We start from the raw sequence: 20,663 nt of genomic DNA, 5'->3' as shown, positions 1-20,663 counted from the left end.
GAAGACTCCTGATGCTGAGGAGTCTATTCCCTCGTAGTCCCCACAAGGACTACTCTCTTTTGGGAAACCCTGCCATGGCATTGAGAGGGAACACTTCCACTGGGAAGCGCCAAGATTACTCAGATTCCAAGAAAAGTGGCTCAGGGAATTTCTCACTGCTGCTCCCCAGCATAAAAGGCCCCTGGCTATCCTTCCTCTTTTTAGATATTTTGAGGACGGTATGTGTAGAAGCCAGTGCCTTAATCCAGATTCTTTACCTCCAGCCCTGTTAAGCCAGACCAGGTAATACGGGTCCCTGATTCTCACCAGTTCCTTTATAAAAGCCATACTACTGCTGACCCAGAAACAATTTCCACAGGGGTCCCAAGGGACAAAGGCCTCTCTGCTGCCAACCCTTTACCTTCAGGGAGAGATTCCAGAGCATTAGAAAGGTGGGGAAAACAGGTGTATATGTCAACACACTTTAACCAGCAGAGGCATTAAACTGTCAATTCCATATGTTAAAAGTACCAACAGTGGTTTTGTTATCCCAGCTTAAAAGCAAAATGACACCAAACAGAACAACCAGCTTTGAAAGAGTTGCAGGATTTGTTGCATGGAGCAGAGCAAGTGGGTAAACATACCACAGTGTGGTTTGATGCTTTAGAGGCCTCATGTAGAGCCTTTGCTGTCACAAGGTCTGTCATACGTAGACATGCTTAAGCAGCTCAAGAGAGCAAACCTTACCAGATTCAAGTGTTAAAGCAAAAGTTATTAGATGCACCACTTCAAAAAAAAGATGTATTGTTCGGTGTTAAAGCTGACGAAGGTACTAAAAAAATGGAGTGAAAAAGCGAAATCTATGCAAACAGTGAAAGATTTTCCGCAGTGCAACCTCCACGCTTCAGCAGAAACTACCTTCAAAAATTAGTTCCTTTTCCAGCCACAGATAGCAGACCTCAAAGGCAGATACAGGCGCGCCCAAGGGGTGAGGGATAACTCCTGCAAGAGATCTTACAGAGGCTAGACAGTGGCAGCTCTCCCCAAATCCTTTAAGAGGTGGAAAGTATAGATCACAGTCATTTTAGAAACCAGACACAATGACTTCCTCATGCCCAAGTTAAACAAAGCTATAATAAGCGCGTAATTTGCTAGTGGCGGAAAACTGGCATTATTTTCAAAAAACTGGCACATTAAGTTACAAAAGGACAAACAGTGATTCTGGACGATTATAGACAGAAAGTATAGGTTCCATCACCACCTTCCTTAAAAATAGAGAGGCTTTATGCCAAACCTGCCACAAAATCAAATGGGTAGAGGCACAAAGAACAAATTTCAGCTCTCGCTGGATATGAAAGCAATTCAAGCATGGTACCTTGCAAAAGAGACAAGGTCAAGGTTTTTATTCCAGACTATTCCTGGTACCAAGGAAGGACAAAGATTGGAAGGTAGCTATCTTAGACCTATCTATCCTAAACACATATCTACAGGTACCAAAATTCAAGTGATGCTCACATTACAGCAGCTTCTTCCATGCTAAGGGCAAGGTCTTGGCTAGTAACGTTGGACCCTCAAGGAGGTATACCTGCATGTCCCTATCAGACCAAGATTGCAGAAGATACCCTCAGATTTCTTGCAGGTTCAACCCATTACCAATTTCTCTGCATTGCCCTTTACAGGCCTTATCTACTGCGCCCAGAGTGTTTACTGTAAATGCCTGGCATCAGTAAGTACCTTCTGCAACCAACAAAGGAATACAAATCTACCCATATCTGGATGACTGCCTGATCCAAGCGGACAGCAAGGACATTCTTCATTGCAGCATCTGGCGTTTGTAATAAAAAACTGTTAAACTACCTTGGGATACACAGTGAACAAAAGAAATCAAACTAATACCTTTCCTCAACAGGTAATGATTTTCCTGGGTGCCAGCTTAAAATACAATCCACCAGATGGCCTACCTCACCGCCAGACAAACAAGGGCAACTGTTTCAATACTTCAACAAAATGGCAACTTTAACCAGACTAACTGCAAGGAAAAGTCCTGCAGAGCTCTGGGATTCATGGCATCTTGCATCCTACTGATTCCATGTGCAAAGCTGCATATAAGGAGAAACCACAATGGTACCTAAAAACTTATGGTCTCAACACAGCCAGTCAGCTTGGGAAACAATTATACCACTCATTCCATACCTTCTTAGGACAGGAATTTTGTAGGTGGCTCCAAAAGCATGCCAAAGGAAACACAGGTCTCCTTTCTGTTTATCTCAAACGACAACTCATATCATCTGGCAACGGACGCCTCAGACTAAGCTCTGGGGAGCACACTATGGCAGATCAGTGCATTCAGGGAAGGTAATGGTCCCAAAAGAAAGCACCTACACATCAGCCAAAAAGGAGATACCTAGCCGTGCAAAATGCCTTATGACCTTCAAAGGGACCTACCTTCCAGGCCAGCTATTGATAAGGACAGACAACACCACAGTCATGTGGGCGTATACATAAACAAACAATGGGGAACTCATTTCATACCCCCTGTGCCGAACAAGCCATGACCCTGTGGAACTCAGCACTGGAATTACAAATTCAACTACAGGCACAATTCACTGCCAGGGGAAGGAAAACACACTGGCAGACAGCTGGCTAAGCAGAAAGACATGACCCATTACGAATCGACAGTTAGCATCCTCAAGTCTTCTAAGATAAGTCTAGGCATGGGGACAGCTAGACATAGATCTATTTGCTCTACCCACAGAAAATTCACCAGTTGAAAAATTCTGTTCAAGGACCTTATCATCCACAGGCCTTCATGAAAGTAGACGACTCTCCTTCAATTGGACAAGTCAGTTGACAGTCTATGCCTTCCCGCTCTTCCTTTCTACTGACCAAGTTCTATTACAAAAGCCAGAGCAGAGGCCACAAATGATTCTCATTTGCTCACAGACATGGCTTTCACGACAACACTGTGCCGGTATCTGCTCTCTAAAGAGCCTGTCAGCACTCACACCACCATGGATCCTACCTCTTGTTTCCTCTTCTGTTGTCCTGAGCACCAACTACAAAACCCTCTGATGACCAGCTCAAAACCTTAAATCTAGCTGCATGGAGAATACCTTAATTTCCCAACAGACTCTCCTCTCCAAGGAGCAAAAGTGCAGGATGTCATCTTGGAGGCCAGAAGACCACCTCTACTAGAAAAACTCTACTCTGCCAAATGGAAACGATTTTGTTCCTGGAATCAAGAAAAGTGGCCAGAATCCTTGGGTAATAAATATTCCTCAGAATTTGTTACAGTACCTAGCTGAGATCTTACAACAGGTGGCCTCTTCCTTCTCCTCCATCAAGATCCACGCCCAGCCATTTCTGCACAATACAATACAGATCCTCCTTTATTCTCACATCACTCTATTAAGGCAGTTCCTCAGAAGGGCAAAAATATAAAACCCCCAAGGAAACACACCAGTCCCAGCTTGGGACCTCAACTCACGTACTGGAAAAGCTCGGACCCCTGCCTCCCTTTGGCCGGCTTCTTCCAACCAGAGCTTCTACAATATTCTGTCGGAAAAACAGCCTTCCTTCTGGCTGTATGTATACCTCAGCACGCAGGGTTTTGAGAACTACAGGCCCTCATGGTTGTGCAACTTCATTCATCTCCCATTTTCCATCAGGACAGAGAGTTTCCCCACGAATCCAACCCCTACCTTTATGCCCAAGGTTGTATCCAGTGCCAAGCTTTGAATCAGACTATTCATTTTACCTACCTTTTATCCAAATCCACAGGACAAAGGGAGAGACTACTACATTCCTTGGACATTCACAGACAATCTTGTTATTAGCTTGGACAGAACAAGTCATTCAGAAAAATCTGAGCAAAGCTCCTTTGTGTCCCTTATGCTACAGGTGCTCAAAAGGAAGGCAATATTTCAAGCTCTTTAGTGTCCTATGCTACAGAATTGCTCAAGGAAAGAGCAATTTCCAAACAGACAATTTCAAAATGGATAGCCCACTGCATACGCTTTTGTTCATTTCATGGAAATCTGTGCCTGTACACCGGATCCCACTCACCAGGGCTACAACTACCTCTGCAGCTTTCCTCGGGGTCCCTCAAGGACATTTTGGAAGCAGCTACTTGGAGTTCAGTGCACACTTTCTCCAAGCATTACCACCTTCCACTATACTCCCTAAATCTAGGCGGGCATTGCCACAGCAGTCCTGCAGGGCATACTAGCCTCCTAGTTCCATAGTACCTACCACCCTTACTTAGCTTTGGGATTCCTACCCATCTGTAATGACTGCATGCACGCGAACATGCAGCTGTACCCACCATGAACGATGAACAGGTTCCTCGAAAGCTCCTTACAGCTGCAGTCCATACTCCCTCCATCCCCTCTTAGGACAGGCCTTATGACAAACACCTTTATCATACAACCTTTTGGGGTATTCTTTTATGGTGTATTTGCTTGCAACTACTGTTTTCAATTTATCTACATTGCATGTTTGCATAACATTATGATGTTAAGTTGTCTATCTGCCTTTCATTACATTCTTGCTGGATGGGTTCGAGCCGACCTCGGCTCATCTCGCCCCCTCTAAGCTTCGAGAGTTGGTTCCACCGGCTCGAGGCTCCCCTATATCCCTATTGCTACAATGCTAGGCGAGAGTTACCTCAGATCTCGTTTGCGCTTAAGCAGCTTGAGGTTGGTTGCTTTCTACGGTTCCTAGTGAGTGTTACTTTTGCTTGTAAAAGTTACTCTTTTAAACCCTTTAAGTTAAATTTCTTTCTTAGTTAGTGTAGATTAAAATCTTTATCCCGACCTAAAATTTTCCGTTTCTTTATTAAGAACCTTTGGTTCTTCCTTTGAACCCATAGGCCTTCCCTATCTAAGTGTTTGTGTTTCTTGTAGTTTACTTTAATTTTAGTGTACTTAATTCTAGTATTGCTACTAGTTATTATTTTTCCTGACAGGGTATAACTTGTGTGTTTGTGTGTGTTGTGTACACCTGTCAGTCAGGATATGTCTAAAGAAGCAAGGTCTCCGGATTCAAGAAGTGTGATGCGTGCTGTCAGAAAATGTCTCCTGACAGGCAGCTCACACTTCTTGTGTCTGTCTGGGGCCTTTGCACCTGCAGGACTCCTGTGCTGTGTGCCACGGCTGGCCCAGGGTCCTGCAGGAAAAGAAAGAAAAATTAATTCTGAGAGGAAGCAGCCCAAGCCAGAGGATTCCCTGTCAAGTTTCAACAGGGAAGCCCTCTAAAAGGCCGAGGTCTTGCTCCGGCTCTGAGCCGAGACCTCGATTGTTCAACCTTTGCCTTTATCGGCTCTGGCTGGGCGATAAGTCTCAGTCCACAGTTTCTGTGGCTCCTCGGCTCCGGCCGGAGCCGAGGTGATGAGTACCGTGTCGCCGACCAGACCTTGGGCCGACAACTAGAAAGAGGTCTAGGTCACCTTCTTTGGCTCCGTTCATTCGGCTCCAGGATCTCCCCTGCTGTCTGAACGGGCCAAAGTCTCATTCCTCTAGGTCATCGAGGCTGTCGATCATGACCTTCAGAGGGTAGTGAGTCGACTACTTAAGTCGAGGCACTGGCCCAGATGCTTCAGAGCCCGACTCATCAGTCGGTGCCTGCCCCAGTCCATCAACTCTTTCCTCCTTGACTCTTTTTGAGTTGAACCCGGGTCGTGTCGAACCGAGACTGTGATTGCCGGGCGAGACAATTGTCTTCGGCTCCGTGTCGGCGGCTCCGTTTTCTTCTTTGGAGGAATCTTGGCGGACTTCCTCGTCGGCTCCGAGGTGAGTGGCATCGGACCCTTGTCCGACCCCCTCTCCCTCGGAGCTTGGCGCTGGTGAGTTCGGCTCGACATCGTTTCCAGCCATCACTGTTGGTGCCGAGGGGTTCTTAGCTCCTCGGGCGGGGACCTCTGGCTCTGCCTGACAGGGGTGCATTCGAGGTCATGCGGAGTGTGTTAGAGCTGGCTCTACTCCACAGTCGGCTCCGTCCGCCCCTCCTCTATGCTGCCTCAGGGTAGTCGACTCACTCCCTCATCCCAGACCGCAGAGAGCCAGCAAAAAAAAATCCTCAGGAGCCCCTGTGGGATTTCATCCTCTTCCGAGGCCTCTCCTGATTTGGCAGAAGAGCCCCTCGGAGGAAGTGCAAGGAAACACATTGACTCACCTGAGTCTATCACGTCAGACACAGATCTGGATGATTCTGAGGGTTCCCCGTTCCCTTCTGAAGATGTCTCATTTGCAGACATTCTGGAGATCCTGAAACAGAGGGAAATTGGTCAGCCCTCAACCCGGAGACGAATCTGTGTATCTTGAGGCGTTTGGCTCTCGTCCTTCCACCTCCTGGGTGTCCCCTTGACCCCCTCATGCAGGTGGTTGCTAAGAAGGCATGGATGGCTCCTGATTCAGTGGACCCCACTCCCAGGAGACCCTCTAAATTCATCTACAGCTCCATCAGACAAGCAATTTTTATCAAAAGGAGTTTCTGTGGATGCTATGGTGGTAGCTGCTGCCACAAAGAAGGAACTGGCTGATCCGTCAGTGCCTGTCCATCCACCTAACAAGGAATCTGGGTCCATGGATGAAGTGCAGGAAGTGGATGTTTTCCTCAGCGACATTTACCATGCGTTAAGCTGAATTACCTGTGCCATTTCACTCGTCTTCAAAGGGACTTGATCAAGGAAGCGAGTGAAATGTTAAAGAATCCTACAGCTCGCGGGTTTCCAAGAAAAAATGAACACGCGGCTAGCTGCTATAATTCCATATCTAACTCCTCCATCGCCTCCTCTCGTATCGCGGCCGATGGGCGAGCAGAGCGCAGGGACAGGTGTAGCCGCCGTGAAGCATGCGCCTGGATGCGACTATGCAATTTTGCGGACCCTTTCAAGGCGTCTTTCACGAACTCCCCTTTTGATGGATCATCTCTCTTTGGTCCTCAAGTGAAAGAAACCCTGACTAGGTGCGAGACTGATGGCAAGACCCTTTCTGCCGTCGGAGTCCGTTTTACTCCTTCTAGGCCTTACCCCAAAGGCCAGAAGGGTGGGAAGATGGTTCCGTAAACAATCTCAAGGGACTTAGCCTGGCCGACTGAGTCGTTTCCACCAGAGGCAGAGGTGGGAATAACAATGGTAGAGGCGATAAGCCCTAGGGGCAGGGGGGTCCGCCAAGAACCAGGGCAATCGGGAAGCCTTCCTGACAAGCCCTTTCAGCATCCCTGAGGTGTTGCCCGACTGCCCATCTTCGGAGGCAGTCGGGAAGATTGTCACTGTACCCAGAAGCCTGGCTATCCCTGACTCAAGACAAATGGGTACAGTCCATCATTTCGAAGGCTATTCTATCCCCTTTCTTAGTTTTCCAAATCAGTCAAAAAATCCTTCCAGATGTTCCACCCGCTCAAAGGGATATAGCAGCTTTGGAAATTTCAAAACTAACTTGCAAAAAGAGCAATTCAGTCAGTGCCAGCAGACCAGCAAGGATCGGAATCTACTCAAGGTTCTTTTTGGTTCCAAAGAAAACAGGGCCCTGGAGACCGATTTTGGATCTCAGTGTCTTGCACAAGTCAGTCAAGAAAACAAGATTTGGGATGGTCACGCTGCAATCCATTCTTCCCTTTTGGGCAAAAACTGGATGTGCTCTATAGACCTTCGGGATGCGTACTATCACATAAAAATGAACAGGCGCTCCAGAAGATTCCTCCGCTTCAGGCTGGGAACCAGTCATTTTCAGTTCAGGGCCCTGCCCTTTGGTCTCACCACTGCCCCGGTGTTTACCAAATGCATGGCAGTGGTAGCTTCTCACCTGAGACGACAAGGATTCCAGGTGTTTCCATATTTAGACTGACTGGCTTCTCACAGCTCCCACCAAGCATCTCCTTCTGATGGCCAGAGATTATACTTTTCGCGTTTGTCAAAACTGGGTATTTCAATAAGTGCGAAAAGTCTGTTTTGTCGCCTTGTACTATTACCTACATAGGCGCAAATTTAGATACTATAAACATGTCTGCAAGGCTAACGAACCAAGAATATCAGACATTCACAAATTGGTGTCACTTCTTCTCAACAACAACAGAGTCAAAGCTAGGTTAGTTCTAAAGGTGTTGGGAATCATGGCAGCGGCCATACCTCTCCTTCCATTGGCCAGATACCACATGCGGATCCTTCAGTGAATGCTTTTACTCAATGGTCATACCAGGAACTTCCAATGTCTCACACCATTATGATCTAGGCGTGCAAAAGCATCTCATGTGGTGGATGTCTTCCCCAGCTCCTGTCGGAAGACCATTTGTTCCACCTCCTCGGTTGCTACTCTGACAGCGGATGCCTCCCTGATCGGGTGGGGGCATTATCAGGGCAGGACAGTCCAGGGCACATGGCAACCAAGCGAATGCCACTTGCACATAAATGTTCTGGAGATGAGAGCAGTGCTTTTGGCGTTGCAAACCCTTCAAGACACTCTTCCTTGGGAGCGATTGCAATCCAGACAGACAATATGTCTGTAGTGTGGTACATCAACAAACAAAGCGGAACCAGATCATACCCCTGTGTCGAAGCACTCAGACTGTGGCAATGGGCGATTTCTTCTCAGCGTTTTCTGATAACCGCATCCCGGGAGTCCAATCACATTGCCGGACAAGTTGAGCAGAGCTATACTCATGCCTCACGAGTGGTCTCTGAAAGACTCTGTAGTGAGAGAAATCTTTCTCAAGTGGGGTCAGCCTTGCTGCGATCTTTTGCTACTCCCCAAAACAGCAAGTGCAGAGAATATTTCACTCTATTCCCTTTACCAGGCCAACCCAGCAGGGGCGCTCTAGTCAAGTTTGGCCCGAGGACTTCTGTATGCATTTCCTCCTTTCCCACTGATCTCTCAAGTAATACAGAAGCTATCGCTCAGAAGGCCTCATTGATCCTCATTGCTCCTTACTGGCCTCGACAAGTGTGGTTCCCTTTCTACATCGATTTCTTTTGGGCGACCGTGGAATCTGGACCTAGTTCCAGACCTTTTTGATCCACCAGTCGGGTCCGTTTCATCGCTCCCTCCTCTCTGAACCTCACTGCTTGGTTCCTCCAGTTCCAACCAGCCAGGCTTCCTCAATTATCTCACTCTGTTAGAGATATATTGATAGCTTCCCATAAATCTTCCACTCGAAGATTTATTTGAGTAAGTGGAAACGCTTCTCATATTGGGCACAAGAAAAGGACATAAGATCCTTTCACGCTTCCATCAACTAGTCCTTGATTTTCTAGCTGAACTCTTCCATGCAGGTTCATCTCCATCTACTCTTAAGGTTCAATTGGCAGCTATTTCTAATTTTCATGTGGGTATTTCTGAATCTGCCCTAATGTCCCACAAACTTTGCAAAGCCTTTTTGAAAGGAGTTTTCTTCTCAGACCTCCTATAAGAAATCCTCCTTCTCCTTGGGACCTAAATTTAGTTCTTGCTTCTTTGATTCTTTCCCTTTCGAACCTGCAGCTTCATGTTCCTTGAAATTATTATCATGGAAAACTCTCTTTCTGGTGGCTATCATCAGCTAGAAGAATTTCAGAACTTCAAGCACTCAGTTGTCGTTCTCCTTATCTTTTGTTCCATAGGACAGAGTTTCCATCTGAACTAACCGTCCTTTTTGCTAAGGTGGTTTCAACATCAAATCTAAACCCAGCATTGACCTCCTGTCTTTTTCCAGAGTATTCAAATACGTCTGAACAAAAATTACACTCCCTGTATGTTCATCGTCAATTAAGGTACTACTTGGATAGGCCGAAACTATTCAGAAAATCCGATCAGCCGTTTGTCTCCTATGGAAAGCAGAAAAGGGACTTTCAGTTTCAAAGGTATCATTATCCAGATGGCTAACATCTTTGATTTCCTGGTATATGAAATTAGACAACAAAAATTGCCTAATAAACCTAAAGCCCATTCCACCAGAGCTTTGGCTACTTCTTTAGCCTTCCAAGACAGACTGCCTATTGACACCATTTGTGCAGCGGCTACTTGGGCTACTCCTCACACTTTTATTTCTCATTATAAGTTGGATTTAGCTTCTAGGCATAGAGCTAATTTTGGTTCCACTGTTCTCAGGAGTCTGTTCCGTTAGGCCACCGGGACAAGGTGCTAGGGACGGTCCCATCCAGCAAGAATGAAGGCGAGATAGACAACTTAACATATAGAAGTTATGTTCTTACCATAACGTTCCATGTTAGTTGTCTTCTTCTCGCCTTCTTCTTCGTCCTCCCTCCTTCCCCTGGCCTGGACAGACCTAGAGGAGTTGTGATCGTGACCTCTCTTTCTACCACCTCTTTCTTAGTCATATGCTATTATGCATATTTCTTGGTTCAGGATGTAGGTCACCCTTCTTTTTCCTGTTGTTAGAGGTGGATTCTGTTTTTACAGTTATACTGTTACTGCTATAAGCTGGGGTTAGCTTACAAACGAGATCTGAGGTAACTCTCGCCTAGCATTGTGGGATATAAGGGGAGCCTCGAGCCGGTGGAACCAACTCTCGAGCTTTTAGAGTGGCAGTCGGGCCGAGGTCGGCTCCGAACCCATCCAGCAAGAAGAAGGCGAGAAGAAGACAACTAACATGGAACGTTATGGTAAGAACTTAACTTCTATTTTTGCCTTCTTTCTGGGGGCACCTGACATCTGGGGCAAGAAAAACTGAAGAAAATGGTGTTGGTTGCCTCTCTTATACCCCTGCCGCACTGACGTCAGGGAAGAAGCGACGACAACCGACGCCGGACCTAGACTTTGGAATTCGGCCGACCGAGGACCCGCCTGACGGCAGGATAACACATCTGTAATGACTGCAGCTGTATGAGCACTCTAACATCTACATTTATGGTAGGTACAAAACTGTACTTTTTTTGTTACTTGTGCTATTTACGGTAGTGAGTTTGTCTTTTGAGCCTTGCCAAAAAAAGGCACTATGGGGGTGGCAAAAGCCTTGGCCAGTATTCAAACACCTAAGGGTGAGAGGTGCAAGCCATCACTTGCGAAGCAACGTGGCTTGTTGAGCATGTCATCCCAGGTGTACAGATACTGGATCCCCTTTGAATGACACCAGAAACTTAGCCAGTTGTCGAAATAGATCATTTTTTATTTATATTGTGGCATCATTCTTGGTGAGGGCAAGATGCTACTCAGGGTCAGTCATACTGGCCTGGGCTATGTGATAAGAGAGCTCTTCCATGTCTGTTTTCATGTAGTCCAGGGAGGTACGTCTCAGGTCATTCACACCAGCATGGACAGTGACAGAGTCGTATTTGTACTTGCTCTGGAGCGACCGGAGTGCTTGTACCATGTGGCGGATCCTGGCGCCCAACAGGCAGCTAACAGTAACCTTCTCCTTGTCCAGCCTAGTTAGTGGGTCATCGGTGTGCCTGACTATAGAGTCGCCTATTATTACTGTGTTGGGTATGTTATTTTGCCTTAAGGGCTGTGATTGCATGGCACACTGATTATGTGAAGTATGTGTTTCATGGTTTGTGATTGGGTATGGAGGTTGCTTGGGTCTCTGCTTTGGAGGTCTCTGTTGCTTTTGCAGATTTGTATTTGGAGCCTCCGAGTATGTTTTTGTGTATTTGTGTGTTATTTGCCAGTTTTGGTTTAGTAGGTCTATGTGAGACTGTGGTGGTGTGTTGCTAGTATTTTCCTTTTCCTCTTGACTGTCCGTTCCAGTCTTGGGTTGAGAGAGCTTTGCCTCCTGATGTTCTCCATGTTTCACTGTTGCAGTCATCACATTTGGGGTTATCTGCTTGCAGTAGCCCTCAGTCAGCCTGATTGTCAAAGTCTTGGGTCCTGCGTCAGTTGCTGTCTCATCTTCCATGACGTCCGGTAGTCAGGGGTATAAAGCATGCAGCCGACACCATTACATTAGTCTTTCTTCCGTGCGGTGCCCGAAGCAGAAGCAGTTCGCAAGTGCCGGTTGGCCGACTCTCGAAATTTTCATTTTCGAGTTTCGCAACCGAAGTCTTCAACTAAAGCTAAGTACCCCATTGGGGAAACTTTTTCTTGCTCTAAACCAAAGTCAGTAAAAGTCAATAATTGTATTTTTTGTGGAAAGCAAATACCTCATAAAGATTTTCTTTCATACTGTATTCCTTGCCTAGGCCCTAATCACGACTTACCTCTGTCGGTTTTGTGCCTTATTTAAGTAACAAACTATTTGTCGTTTGTATATTTTGCTTCTAAATATTTTGGTACTCTGTTCAATAATCCAGATATGTCTTTGGTAAGCCATCCGATTACCGACATTCCGAAAAAACGCAAAGATAAAGATTAGAGACAGGCCGGCTTGGTCCAAAGCTGCTGATGACGCTTCTAAGCTAGTTGCCAGTTTGCCCATACTCGGTGAGGTGCTTTCGCAGCCCCTGATACCTGCTACTTCAGATTCGCAGGCCTGTACTGAGACCCATTCGGAGTTCGGTATGCCACGAGATGCTTCAGCTGTGGAACCTGCAGATGTCTCTACCTTGGATGGGTCCGGAGCGGCTATGCAGGCACCGGCTTCTGAGGGTGTATTCAGGCTTACTGACTTTACAGACACCATCTTCTTCAAGGCCTAAAGCACGAACCATGCCTAGAAAACCGACGCCCAGACCGCATGGTCAGGCCTCTATGCCTTAAAAAACAAATAAGAATGGCTGAAGACCTTATTACTTTAATCAGGGGAAGCCAACCTTCCCCTCTGAGACCTAGGACTGAATTTGCTTATGATACTTCTGATCAGGATTCTGAAATGTATGTTTCCTCTGATGACCAGGATTTGCCCTTACCTACTTATGAGGATTCTGATGCAGAGGACTCTATTCCCTCTGCTTCCCTTCCAGAGGATTTTTCTTTTGGCGAAACCTTGCATACTCTTAGGAGCATTTTTCACTGGGAAACCCAGGATTACTCTGATTCTAAAAAGAGGCTTAGGGATTTCTTACACTTGCCCCAGCACAGGCCTTTAGCTATCCCCCCTGTACTAGACATTGTTGGTTGCCTTTTCGGAATCTAATTTGGCCTCTGACTCTCTACCTCCTGCTCTCAGAAAACCTGATAGATATTACAGGGTTCCTGACTCTCACAGGTTCCTTTTTAAAAATCCTACTGCGGATCCTGAGATTATTTCACAGGGGCCCAAGGGCATTAAGGCTACTTCTGCCAAAAATCCTACCCCCTCTGATGGAGATTCCAGGGCACTGGATAGATGGGTAAGAAGGTATGCACTTCTGCAACCTTGGGTATTAGGGCCTTAAACTGCCAGTTTCTCATGTTAAAGTATCAACAGCTTATTGGATTGCTTAAACAGAAAATGATTCCTGACTGTGCTGAAAATAAGGATTTACAGGATTTAATGCATTCTGCCGAACAAGTTGTAAAACATACTTTGCAATGTTGTTTTGATTCACTAGAGGCATCTAGCAGGGCTACTGTCACTGGGTCTGTACTTAGAAGCATGCTTGGCTTAAGGAGCAATCTTTGCCTGATTTAAGTTAAAGCTAAATTGCTGGATGCTCCCTTAATTCAGGAATGCCTTTTTGGCAACAAAGCAGAAGTAGTAATGGAAGAAAAGCTAAATCTATGCAAACTTTTAATGATTTCCTACAAGTACAACCTCCAAGATTTAGTAGGCATTGGCCCTCTAAGAATTGGTCCTTTCCTGCCTCTTCCAGGCCTTCAGTCCAAACCCAGAACCAGCAGAACACACAAGCTTCAGTCCCAGGGTACGCACAGGACTAAGCAGTGGGGGCTCCCACTTCCAAATCAGGGAGTAGTAAGACTCGTGTATGGCAAACTGTCTCAATGACTTAACTTTGAAACTTACAAGCCCTTCTCAACTGACTGCTCCTTTAGGGGGAAAGATTGCTGTGCAGGCAAAAAACTGGAAACTGATTATCCAGGACAAATGGGTTTTAAATATATTTTCTCAAGGACACAGATTTCACTTCCACACATTACCAACCCGAAACGGTTGGCCAGATCTACTCCCAAATCAGTGGGCAGAGGCTCAAAAGCAAATACTTTTTCTGTTAAGCATAAGGGCTATTCAAACTGTACCAGAAGAGGAAAAGGGACAAGGTTTCTATTCGAGACTTTTCCTGGTACCCAGAAAAGACAACTCATGGCATCCTATCCTGGACCTTGCTATCCTAAGCACCTTTTTGGTGATCCCAGAATTCAAGATGCTAACCCTTCACCAGTTGCTTCCTATGCTAGGCAAGGATGCCTGCTTGGCAACACTGGATCTAAAGGAAGCCTACCTGCACATCCCAATCGGGGAATCTTGCAGAAGATACCTACGCTTCAAAGCAGGCTACTTGCATTATCAGTTCTCTGCACTGCCCTTTGGCTTATCTACTGCACCCAGGGTATTCACAAAATACCTAGCTCCAGTAATTGTTTTTTGCAGGCAAAGAAATATTCAAATTTACTCACACCTGGATGATTGTCTAATTCAGGCAGAAAGCCAGGACATACTTTTGAATCATCTGTCATTTGTACAAAAGGTGTTAACTTGTCTGGGGTACACAATGCATGAAAATAAATTGCATCTTTTGTGCTGCGGTAGCATTGTCGCCTCACAGTACGACGTTATCCTGTTCGATTCTCAGCTAGAGCGTCTTCTCTGTGGAGACATGCGTGAATGGGTGTACCTTCGTTGAAGGTTGTGCGTCGGGGCCGGCAACTCGGCACATAAAAATCTACTGCCAATCATTAGCGGACCGGAGTCCTGCTGTGGTGACTTCTAACGGGGAAAAGCCGAAAGACACAACAATCCTGTCAGCAAATTATATTCCTGGGAGCAAACTTGAACACAACTTCCAGTTGGCTTTCCTCACGCCAGAGAAACAAATTCAGTTGACAACTTACTTCGAACTAATGGCCACAAAAACCTTGCTATCTGCAAGGCAAATACTGCAAGCCTTGGGGTTCATGGCCTCCTGCATTCTCAAAATTCCATATGCAAGACTGCATATGAGGAAACTACAATGGTGGACACCTAAAAAGCCTATGGTGTCAGCATTCTCAGGATCTAGAAGCAATGATTCCTGTCCTACATTGCCTACAGTTAGTTCCTTTGGTGGGCAGAGGCCTGCCACCAAAACAAGGGACTACCTGCCACCCAAACCCTAACAGACGCATCAGACTATGCATGGGGGCTCACCTGGCAGGACAGTGCATTCAGGGCAAATGGAACCCAAGTCAAATGCACCTGCATATCAATCAAAAAGAAATGCTAGCTGTACAGAATGCACCGACATCCTTCAAGGATCACATTCTTCCAGGACAATTAATGGTAAAGACCTGACAAACACCACCGTTATGTGGTACATAAACAAGCAGGGGGGTACCCATTCATACCCCCTCTGCAGACTAGCCATGGTTCTGTGGAACACAGGCTTGAGCTACCAAGTGCATCTACAGGCTGAATTCCTGCCAGGAAAGTTAAATACACTGGCAGATGAACTGAGCAGGAATCTCATGGACCCACACGAGTGGAAACTGGAACCAAAGACTTTCAACATGTTGATAAATGGGGGACCCCAGATATAGACCCTTTTGACCCCCCCCCCCCCAGAGCTACCAAATGGACAAGTTCTACACAAGGACTCCCCACAAAGAAGCTTGGAAAGTGGATGCCCTGTCCTTCAACTAGAACCATCTATCCGTTTATGCCTTTCCTCCTCTCCAAAGTACTACTAAAGATCAAACGAGACAGACTAAGGATGATTCTGATTGCACCAGACTGGCCATGCCAACACTGGTACCCCCTCTTGCACAGTGTCATTGCTGGCTCCATGGCACCTGCCTCAGACCCCTACCCTGCTGTCCCAGTGGGAGGGCCAGATTCTACATCCTCTGCTTCAAACCCTGAACCTGGCAGCCTGGCTAATTACTTAATCTCTCCGTTACCATCTCTCCGTATACAATTGTTGGATGTCATTTTGGAGGCAAGGAGGCCTAGCACTAGAAAATCTTATGCTGAAAAATGGAAAAGATTCTGTTCCTGGAACCAAACTCAAGGGATCAGCACAGCAGTGCCCAATTTACCTCAGATTCTTCAATACTTAACTGAGATTCTTCACAAGGGCCTTTCTTTTTCCTCCTTCAAAATTCGTGCCTCAGACATTTCAGCTCATTACAACACAGAACCACCCCTCTTCTCTCATCCACAGCTCAAGCAGTTCCTCAGAGGAGCCAAAAAGTTAAGACCACCCAGAAGAGCCTCAACTCCACCTTGGGACCTTTTAATTTTGTATTGGAAAAACTCACTCTACCTCCTTTTGAGCCAGCTGCAAGTGCAGAGTTAAAATTCCTTTCTTGGAAAACAGCCTTCCTTTTAGCAATCACTTCAGCAGGAAGGGTATCTGAATTACAGGCCCTTATGGCAGTGGAGCCTTTCATCATCTTTCATGCGGACAGGGTGTCCCAGGATCAATCCCTCCTTCATGCCCAAGGTAGTTTCCAGTGTGGCTCTTAATCAGTCCATTCATTTGCCAACCTTCTTTTCTAATCCACAGGACAAAGGGGAGCGGATGCTGCACTCCTTAGATGTGCACAGACAACTTAGATTTTACTTGGACAGGACTAAACCTCAAAGGAAATCTGAACAATTGCTGGTGGCATTTGCTGCAGGGGCAGAGGGGAAGGGCATTTCAAAGCAAACCATTTCTAAATGGTTAGGCCATTGCATTCATTTCTCTTATAAGCACCATGGAAAAACTACCCCACAGGGGATAAGACCACACTCAGCCAGGGCTTGCATCTACCTCTACAGCCTTTTTCAGAGGTGTCCCTACCAGGGACATCCTGGAAGCTGCTACCTGGAGTTCTGTACATACTTTCACCAAGCATTACCATTTGCCAATTTTCTCTAAATCCAGAGCTGGCTTTGCCACTGCAGTCTTGCAGGGCCTTGTAGCTGGTCCAAATGCTATCTGAATTCCTCCTCTCATCTTTAGCTTTGGGAATCTACCCAAATGTGATGACTGCAACAGTGAAACACTAAACATAGTACAGTTGTGTACACTTACCATAAATGTAGATGTTTGAGTGTATTCACTGTTGCAGTCTTGGTTACCCTCCCTCCAGCCCCCTTACTTCTTTGGGCTATACCTCCATTATCCTTACTATGCTTAACTTTTTGGTGTGTGTGCTTTTTTGTTGTAGGTATAACCTTGCATGTATATATTTAATTGCTTCCCATTTAGGGGGGCACCTGATATCTGGGGCAAGAAAAACTGATGCAGTGGCATCTGTTGCATGCTTTATACCCCTGACTACCTGACATCATGGAAGGTGAGACAGTAACCGACGCAGGACCGAAGACTTTGATAATCAGGCCGACTGAGGGCTACTGCAAGCAGATAACCCCAAATGTGATGACTGCAACAGTGAATACACTCTTAACATCTACATTTATGGTAAGTGTACACAACTGTACTTTTGGCTGTATAATTGCTTCTCTCGCATATATTAGTTTTTGGTGGTAGGAGGAGAGGGTTGTCTTTGCACATGAGGCAGTTGTAACATTGCCTCAAAATGCCCAGATTCACTAGTTGGACCAGAGAGTACACCTGAAACTGCCCTTTGGACATGCCTGAATAGGTAAAGCGAGCAGTTTTACTGATTGGCTGGTAGGGGCAAATAGAGGGCCTTGTCCTTCTTGACAGTATAGGGGGTCTATTACTAGGGTTAATTAGTGTTTGCTATGAGTTTTGAGCAATTGCTGGGGTGTGAAATGAATGGTTGAGTGCTTAAGTTGAAAGTTTGTCTAGTTCCAAGGGAAAATTGAAGAGTAGAATTCGTGGAGCCAGGAATAGTTTAACCCTAGCTAACCGGCGCTGCCTGGCATGCAAAATCGTGCAAATGCAGTTTTTATAGCAGGGAAATGAGATGGTAGTTTATTGGTCATTTTGGACTAATTTCTAACTTCTGGGCTTCAGCAAACAAGGTGCACACATTTCAGAAAGAAACAGATCAAATAAGCAGGCACAATAAGCCTTTAACCGGAAATTCCCAGCTCAGAAGGGCAGAATCTAGCATCTTCTCCCAAAAGAGTGCAGACCCCAAACCTTCTTAATGTAAAAGTAACTGGCCTGGAGCCAAAGTGCTTAAACCAGAACTAATACACTTTTAGAATGACAGACATTGAGCCTTCAATCAGCAATTCCCAACTTAGAAGATGTAATCTACCTATCCTGCCACAACAGTGCAGACCACAAACCATCTTAATGTAAAACTGGTCTGAAGCCCACGTGCTTTAACCAAAAGACTTGGAATAATGGTTAAAATGTAATCAGGCTATTACCAAGCAGTAATAAATGCAGCAAAATAAACACAATGTAGTACTTTTAAGAAGAGGCAAAAGTAAATAAGGTAGTAAAGTAGGAAGAAACACAAATACAGTAAAAGCAGATAAAGTACAAACTTTTTTTTATATAACAATAGAAAACCAGCAAACTTGATTTAAACAAATTACCCAATTAACCAGTAAAAAACCTCAGAACTGAGCCCTGTTCCAGCAGTCTTCAATCAGACAAGTTCAGGGCCTAAGTGGGTATGCCTACTCAAATGTTCACTCTGTATTAGGCAGGATGATGAGCTAATGAGACTAGACTAGGATAGAGTTTGTATAGGGCTGAACAGATGGGAATGGTAGGAGTGTCTGAAATCAAAATATGACCTCACTGTACTCGGGTGAGTAAACAAATGGGCCTGGGATAGGGCTGAACAGATGGGAATGGTAGGAGTGTCTGAAATCAAAATATGACCTCACTGTACTCGGGTGAGTAAACAAATGGGCCTGGGATAGGGCTGAACAGATGGGAGTGGTAGGAGTGTCTGAAATCAAAATATGATCTCACTGTACTCAGTTGAGTGAGAAAATGAGATGGGCCCAGGGGGAGTGTTCAAACACAAATTTACAGGAAGGGTGGTCAATTCCAAAGCCACCAAGATTAATATCACAACAAGAACAGGGAGGGTGAGTGGGGAAAACTAACTGCAGACAGAGAGCGAGCTCACAATTTTCAGTGAACAAATAAGCAGATAAATGCAGTACTATTTTGAACACAATATTCAGTGAAACAATAAGACAGAAAAAATAAAATGCAGTACTTTCAAGTTTGTACTTGGCTTGTAATAAAGCTGATGTAGGTATGCAAAAGTTAACCAAACAGCTCAAGTATGCAAAAGTTAACCAAACGGCTCAAGTATGCAACTATACAGCAGAAAAATGCATTGTTTTTTTTTTTTGTAATAAATTCCATATACCTCACGGAATATATATATGTTAAGTTGTCAATCTCGCCTTCATTCTTGCTGGATGGGTTCGGAGCCGATCCTCGGCTCCATCATTTACTGCTTTAGCTTGAGAACTCCTTTTACCAGCTCGAGGCAACCCTATATCCCATGATGCAAGGCTGAACTACCTCAGATCTCGTTTGCCGCTTTGCGAAGAGGTCTCCTTTTTTGCCAGCTGAGGTAAGTGAGTTTCAAACAGCTTTAGTCAGGGTTATCTTCCGCTTTTTCCTAAATTTTAGTGTTTAGTGTCACATTTACCACTCTATTCCCCTTTTAGAAAAATTTTATACTTTATAAAAGTTTAAAAATTTTTCAGTTAGGCCTAGGCCTTCCTTATTAATCCCTATCTGTGTGTCTGTGTTTGGGGATTAATTTGTGTGACTGTTTTTGGTGTGTGTGTGTCTATGTGAGGTGTTACTACTTTTTCCTTAGACTATGTCTAAAGGAGGTAAGGTCTCGGGCTTCAAGAAGTGTGACTCGTGCTGTCAGAAAATGTCTCTGACAGGCGGTCACACCTCTTGTGTTTACTGCCTGGGGCCTTTACTGAGACTCCTGTGCTTTGTGTCCTCTTTTTAGCCAGCGAGTCCTGCAGGAAAGGAGGAACAAACTAATCCTCCATTGGCTTGCTAAAGCCGGAAGGTTCACCCACTAAACCTGGGTCAGTAAGCCTTCCAAGCCATCCAGGGTCAGGCTACAGCTTCAAGCCTCCCCGGTGGCTCCGGCTCGCCGGAGTCTAGATGCGGCTCGGCGGGAACCGATCTTTCTCCTTCTAGCTAGGGTGGGTCCCGATCGGTTCCGACACCCAATCTGTTGCCTTGCGGCTCCGGCTGGAGCCGCAGTATCCAGTGTCGGGCGAAGCCTTGGCTCCATCTGGAACCCAGCAGGGCGTTGGCTCCGATGACTTCCTCCAGAAAGAGATCTCGGTCCCGTCTTTGGAATCGATCCACTCGGCTCCGGGTCTCCTCTTTTGTCGGAGGCGGAGTCGCCGAACCCGATCTTGAGATCTTCCAGGCTGTCTGACCACGATTTAGAGGTGGTAAGCAGGCTGTTAAGTCATGAGCACTGGCCCAAATGCTCCATAGCCGTCTCCAGCAGACTTGGCTATTGCTTCACCCTTGAACTTCCTCCTCCGACTCCCCACCAGAGTTGGGCCGGAGCTTCTCGAGACAGCGACTGTTTAGTAGCGGAGCGATACATCCTTTAGCTCCGTCGTCTTGACTCGATCTCTTCCTTGAGACCTTCCTTGGAGGGATCCGGTCGTCCAGTTTCCCTGTCGGCTCCGAGGGGCTAGTGGCATCGGACCCTTGTCCGACCCTGCTCTCCTCTCGGGGCTTAGGCTTTGCTAGCTCGGCACCCGACATCGACCTCGAGCCTTCCCTCTCAGTGGGC

This window comes from Protopterus annectens, chromosome 11.part0 (assembly GCF_019279795.1).
Source record: "Protopterus annectens isolate FY-2018-M chromosome 11.part0, PAN1.0, whole genome shotgun sequence".
NCBI classification, from domain to species: domain Eukaryota; kingdom Metazoa; phylum Chordata; order Ceratodontiformes; family Protopteridae; genus Protopterus; species Protopterus annectens.
Note: the sequence above shows the minus strand (reverse complement) of the source record.